Source organism: Octopus sinensis, linkage group LG16, assembly GCF_006345805.1.
Source record: "Octopus sinensis linkage group LG16, ASM634580v1, whole genome shotgun sequence".
NCBI lineage: Eukaryota > Metazoa > Mollusca > Cephalopoda > Octopoda > Octopodidae > Octopus > Octopus sinensis.
The window spans coordinates 4656903-4664402 of record NC_043012.1 but is presented as its reverse complement, the minus strand read 5'-3'; the positions used below and the strand labels follow the sequence as shown (position 1 = coordinate 4664402).

General features: G+C 37.0%; 1 protein-coding gene and 1 pseudogene across 1 annotated transcript in view; one reads left to right on the top strand and one right to left on the bottom strand.

Annotated features, from left to right (window-relative positions):
- Positions 1-7500, top strand: part of LOC115220581 (chitin synthase chs-1-like) — a 162159-nt gene that overhangs the window by 12724 nt on the left and 141935 nt on the right. The window lies entirely within an intron of this gene.
- LOC115220652 lies at positions 1436-1536 on the bottom strand (annotated as a pseudogene).

Genomic DNA, 7500 nt, shown 5'->3' with positions numbered 1-7500 from the left:
AACGTTTCGAGCGGAGCTCTTCGTCGGAAACATAGGAGAAGGAAAGATCCAGAGAAAGGAAGACAGAGGGAAAAAAATGCCAACGGTACACACGAGGTCATATATATATATATATATACATAAGACAAGCAAGGTATAAATAATGATCAATACCTATTTTTCCTTTATTACAGTAACAGTTGGCTTACAGCTGTTTCCAGTAATCATTTTGGGTACGTTACTGGCAGCTTTACTCAATCGAACTATTGATCAGTTGAGAAAAATTGAACGTTCTGAGACATTAATGGTACTTTCGTCAGAGCCATTTTTAATTATAATAAAGCAGAACACTGAAGGAATGGTAAATGCATGGTGGAGAGAGGAAAAAAGAAGGAAAGAGGCATGTGGAATAAAGATGTTACTTTACATCTGTAGACAACGTTCCTGAGTTTACATTTAGAATTTACCGGACAGAATTTATTTCTTGTCCAGTTGCACAAAGTAATTTGTCTATTTCTATTACTTATTACGTCGTTTACTTCTCTAGGGATCTGTTCTAAAACTTTTGTCCTGATTTCCATATTATTTCTATTGGCCCTATTGACGATAGTTTCAGTACTGCTCTTTCAAGTAGTCCGGCCTTCCTTTTCAATGCTTGTGAGGGAGATTGTTAGGGTTGCTTCGCTTTGATTGTCAGTCCTATTGCTACCAATCATCTCCGGCTTAGTGCCTTCAATTATGGTATCATCATCTATGTTAATACTATTGTTATTTACTGTTACTCTATTATTTGTATTCTGATAACGAAGCTCTTCCTAGGAGGTACGGAATTTACTTGTGTTATGAGCGGCTATCATTTGTGCCACGTTACGGCGATTAGAAAATCCTAGTTTCCTTTCGCCGTAGAACAATTTAGGGAGGCTGGAAATTATCTTCTTCCCAAATGGGATTATATACCACAATGTAGTTTTAGAATTATTATTTGTATTCGTGTTTGCAGATTTTACTCTTTACTCTTTACTCTTTTAGTTGTTTTAGTCATTTGACTGATGCCATGCTGGGGCATCGTCTTTAGTCGAGTAAATCGACTCCAGGACTTATTCTTTGTAAGTCTAGTACTTATTCTATCGAACCACTAAGTTACGGGGACGTAAACACCCAGCATCGTTGTCAAGCGATGTTGGGGGGACAACACAGACACACAATATATCATACATACATACATACATATATATATATATATAATAATATATATATATAATATATATATATATATATACATATATACGATGTGCTTCTTTCAGTTTCCATCTACCTCTACTCACAAGGCTTTCGTCAGCCCGAGGATATAGTAGAAGAAAACACTTGCCCATGGAGTTACGCAGTGGGACTGAACCCGGAACCATATGGTTCGTAAGCAAGATACTTACCACACAGAAACTCCTACGCCTACTAGAAAAATATGGAACGCTTCAGGAATTTGCGTGTCATCCTTGCGGAGGGGCCGTGCTAATCTCTATATCGTTCCAATTTTAGAATACGTACCGCTATAGCCAAGAAGATAGTTTTCCGTCAGGCATTTGTCCGCCGGGCAGTTGTTCTTCGGGCGATTGACCGTTGGGTAATTACTCGTCGGGCACCTGACCTAGAACCTTTTTTTTTTTCTATCTACCATTTTTCTGCATGCAAAGTATTAGTCAACCCCATGTTACAGTAGGAAGTGCTTTCTTGTCCAAATTGCTACGCAGTAGGATTGACCTCGGCACCAAACCACCACTTAGTTGTAAAGCTAGCCCCGCAACCTCACAGTCATCCCTGAAATGGAATATAGACATAGCAGTGTGGTTAGAAGTGTCTCGTCTCTTCAGAATGTTCTTACAACCAGAAAATACCTAGGATTTTTAGTTAGTTTTTTTTCGAAAATAACTTCACAATATTCTTTTCTACTCTAGGCACAAGGTCCAAAATGTTTGGGGAGGGGGCCAGTCGATTAGATCGACCCCAGTATGCAACTGGTTATATATAATTAATCAATACAAAAAGGATGAAAGACAAAGTCAACCTGGGCGGAATTTGAACTCAGTACGTAAGGACAAACGAAATACCTATTTCTTTACTACCCACAAGGGGCTAAAAACAGAGAGGACAAACAAGGACAAACAAACGGATTAAGTCGATTACATCGACCCCAGTGCGTAACTGGTACTTAATTTATCGACCCCGAAAGAATGAAAGGCAAAGTAGACCATGGCGAAATTTGAACTCAGAACGTAAAGACAGCCGGAATACCTATTTCTTTACTACCCACAAGGGGCTAAATACAGAGAGGACAAACAAGGACAGATTATATCGACCATAGTGCGTAACTGATACTTATTTAATTGACCCCGAAAGGATGAAAGGCAAATTCGACCTCGGCGGAATTTGAACTCAGAACGTAGTGGCAGACGAAATACAGTTAAGCATTTCATCCGGAACGTTATCGTTTCTGCCAGTTCGCCGCCTTAGAGGAGGAACAATAACTTCACAATATTCTTCTCTTTCTGAAGATGCTCCACACGTGTAGACTTATAAAATTAAAATATACTTTAAATCATAATTCGTTGGGTGAATAGAGCAGAGGTGCAGGCGTGGCTGTGAGGTAAGAAATTTGCTCCCCAACCACATGGTTCCGGGTTCAAACTAAGTGAGTGACACCTTCTACTATAGTTTCATGATGACCAAAGCCTTGTGAGTGGATTTGGTTGGTGGAAACTGAAATAAAGCTGTCGTATATGTGTGTGTGTGTGTGTGTGTGTGTGTTTATGTGCGTGTGTATGTGTGTGTTTATGTGTGCTTCTTTGTGTGAGTTTATGTGTGTTTGTGTGTGCTTGTGTGTGCATTTGTGTGTATGTATGTGTGTTTGTGTGTTTATGTGTACTTGTATGTGTATGTGTTTATGTGTGCCTCTCTGTGTGTTTATGTGTGTGTGTTTATGTATGCTTGTGTGTATGTGTATTTGTGTACTTGTGTGTGTGTATTTGTGTGTGTTTGTGTGTTTCTGTGCTTGTGTGTGTGTGTCTGTGTGTGTATCTATGTCTTCGGTATCTTTGGTGTCTTTGTGTTCACGTCCCTATAACTTAGCGGTTCAGCAAAAAAGACCGATAGAATGAGTACCATGCTCAAAAAACAAGACTCTGCAGGTGATTCATTTCTCCAAAGATTGTTCAAGGGGGTGCCCCAGCATGGCCGCAGTCTAATGACTAGAACAAGGTAAAAGTATATCAAGGGATGTTGTTGTTTTGTTATGATTGTTGTTGTTGCTGTTGTCGTTGCTCTTATTGCTGTTGCTTATGTCGTCTTGTCACTGCTGCTATTATTATTGATGTTGTCATTGCCGCCGCTGCTGCTGCTGCTGCTGCTGCTGCTGCTGCTCTTGTCTTTTGTTGACATTTTTGTTGTTGTTGTTATTGTTGATGATGATGATGACGACGACAACGACGACGACGAGGAAGAGGATAATGTTGTTGTTGTTGTTGTTGTTTTTGTTGTTGTTGCTGCTGCTGCTGCTGCTGCTGTGTTGTTGTTGTTGTTGTTGTTGTTGTTGTTGTTGCTGTTGTTGTTGTTGATGTTGTTGTTGTTTGGTCTCAGTTCAGCTCTGATGGAGCAAACCCATCACCACAAAGATCCTAAGCGGATCCTCGTCTTGTTAGAAGAATCTAGGAATATATTTTCTAATATACTGCCCTTCATTAACAAACAGAAAAACAACCCGGCTGTGCGCGATATGAAGGATTACTGCTTACTTAAGTCCTTCGCTTCCTATAGACTTTTTTTTAGCCGTTTTCAATTCCCTGCTGTATTTCCTACTTCTATCCAGTTTGGTCCCTATCTATTCTTCTCTGCCTCAGCATACCGCCTCCAGCTATTTTTAGGATGTCTCCCCTTCTGCCAAGGTACCGTGCAGTGAGAATGAGCCCGAAACCACTAGGGTTTTCAAAACGAGTTTCTTTACCACAGAGCCATGTCTGCGCCTATCTGTGAATTCTGAATTAAAAGGTCTTGCTTCAACCATTGAAACAAGGAGTGTCAACAATTACTATTCTCAAACTATTCTCAGTGGCGACGGGCTTCCTGTTTGTACAGACCTCCGGCAAAGGAACCTTCACACGGCAATTTACAAAGACCAAATAATGCTTTGGAATTTGTTCCTCCAGGCTACCTCTATCTATGGTCTCACTCCTTATGCCCTCAGTGATTCATATTATCCGTGGATGTTATGCTTTACTTGACCCCACCTCCAGGACTCATAAGGTCAGCTACTCGGTTACCATGACGTATAAGTGACCAAGATCTCAATATTCTCCCTGAACGGGACGCTGAGCCATTACAGGGTTCAAGACTAGTAATTATGAGCGAAGAGGACGAATCGATTACAAAAACCTCAGTACTTGACTGGTATTTTATTTTATCGACCGCGAAGTGGGGAAAGACAAAGTCAAACTCAGCAGGATTTGAACTCAGAACGTAAAAAGCCAGAAAAATATACTGGTTTCAAATTTTTAGTACAAGGCCATCAATTACTAGGGAGGGTTTAAATCGATCGCATTGCCCCCGGTGTTCAACTTTTACTTATTATATCGACCCCGAAAGGATGAATGGCAAAGTTGACCTCAGCGGGATTTGAACTCAGAACGTAAAGAGCCGGAAAACATATACTGTTTTCAAATTTTAGGAACAAGGAGGGAGCAAATCGATTACATTGACCCCAGTGCTCAACTGGTACTTATTGTATCGACTCCGAAAGGATGACCTCAGCAGAATTTGAATTGATAACTAAAGACGGATGAAATGCCGCTAAGCATTAATCACTGTGGTTGTTTGGAACTCTGCATGGTAGCATCATGTAGCACTTTATCATGCTTAACCGCATCAGTTCGTCGTGGATTACTTTAATCCATTCTGTTATACAAGAAGTATTAGATCTCTGTAATATCTTTATATATAAAAGTGAAGTTGTGTGTCTGTCTTAGATTCCTAACTACTCCCACATTTTGCGTTACAGTGTAACCAAAAGCGGGTATCTTATAGTCGTGATTCATATCGAGCCCTTCTGGGTATTAGCGCGCGTCTACGATGAGTCTACGATTAAAAAAAAATTACCATCATTTTTCCCATTTTTAATGCATTTTTTAGCTATTATATAAGGGAAGTAACTCTCTAAAAATGTATTATTAAATCTCAGAACGTAAAAAGCTACAGTAACACCCCCCCTTTGTGGTTAGCCATATTGAGATGGCTATTATACTATACATCTCTAAAAATGCTTATATAGTTATTTCCCTTACAAACCCGAGCAACGCCGGGCGATACTGCTAGTAATATTATAAAGTCTTCCCTAATGATCAGTTGTAATTAAGCATGCAATTACTCTTGAATCATGCAATGGAGACTTCTAAATAACCACAATGGTAATACGTGCGTAGGAACAAATGATTTAGCCTGCTCGCCATCTTACCCACAGAGTTTCATCAAATATTTTATTCATAGCTTTTAGACTCAGACACACCTTGGCCAACTTCCGTGACGTTTCTTTCATTGCAAAAGACACTCAAATAATTTTCGACAAAAAATATTACGCAGCACAGGTCACCATTTGATGACAACTGACATTTGACTTCATAGACATGGAACAACAACTGAAAAATCACGATTGAAAATGAAAAGAATAATTTTCTCATATATTTGTCTTTCTATTTATTCTTCTGTTCGTGCATTTATTTATTCCATTTTTTTTTTTTTTAGATCTTTCCAGTTTTACTTATTTTCGTTCATTTTCTTTGTTTTCGTTGTTGTTGTTCTTCTTCATCTTCGTCGGTTCAGCCTTTTATCGCCGCTACAAACTAATTATCATAAAATTAAACTATACCGTCGTGTGATGCAATTAGATGTGCCGAATGCTAAACGAACTGCTAAAATAAAAGAATGTGTGACAATTTGATAAGAGGAGTTGATAACAGCAGCAACAACAACAACATTAATAATAATAATAATGATAATAATAATAATAATAATAATAATAATATAATAATAATAATAATAATAATAATAATAATAATAATAATAATGATAATGATAATAATAATAATAATAATAATAATAATAATAATAATAATAATTGTAATGATAATAATAATAATTTGTACTGCAAACACTAACTTACCACTTCGTTAATATCTTAATTATTTTCAAAGAATTTCACTGAAAATCGTGATGAAGGCTAAGAGAAAAACATTTCACCATTTGTTATTAGTTTATTACTACAGCTATTAGTAGTAGTAGTAGTAGTAGTAGTAGTAGTAGTAGTAGTAGTAGTAGTAGTAGTAGTAGTAGTAGTAGTAGTAGTAGTTTGGAATGTTTACCGTCTCTGTTGTCTTTATGATAAGGAGAAGCGGTAAGGAATGTCTCTGTTCCATTTTCAACTGACATCACTGCAGGTAAGAATTCAAACCTAACACACACACACACATACATGCACATTGAGACATGCACTTACACAAGCACGTACATTCAAAATATTCTTTTATATCTAATACAATATCGCATTTGATGAATAGCAGTATGTAATTCATTGCCGGACCTTTACGACCAGTAATAACTGGTTCATTGCATTACATGTCAGCATCAGAAACAAGGGATTATCTGGATAATTCGGGCAGAACAAATGACATAAATTGTGCAATTTTATTGCGCGGAGTTACAACTTTCGTCGAAATACATCCGCGAAAGATGTGTGTATAGTAATACACACATATATAGAGCATACACGCTAATAGTTATAAAGCTATATATATATATATACATATTTATAAAATGTGTGTTTGTGTGTGTGTATCAAAAGAAGAAAAAAGAGAGGTTTAAACATCCAGACTGGTATCAATAAGGCAGAGTTTTATATGAATGTTTGGTTTTGGTGTTTCCTAGGGCTAAATAGCATCTTCCCTTTCTTGGGAATGCCTCATTAAGTTGGCAACATACCATCACTTATCGTGCTGCTACTGTATAAATCGCTCTGAGAGATTAGAAATGTAATATTCATTTACATATATATATATATATATATATATATAATATATATATATATAATAATATATATAAATAGATGAGTGTATTTTACCTTGTTAACAATTAACACGGATAAATGAATGAATAGTTACCAGGGCAGCAAAAATCTCACAAGTAAAGATGTTGTAACTCCTTGTTATAAAGGTTGAAACTTCTTGTTTACGTTGAATTTGAATAATATGAATAAAAAATGGAGTTAACGCAGGTTTAAACAAGTATTTTACTTTCTACATATGTTTCAAAAATTCCACTGATACTTATTCAAAAGAATAAAAGGTATAAACAATGCAATCTTCTCTTCGGGAAAGTGAAAAAACGAAACTTGTCAATACGACATTTTAGCAAAAAATGATGGATTCGTATAGCGATAGACAGAACGCTATTAATATTGTTTAAAAAAACGTTTATTGATATAAC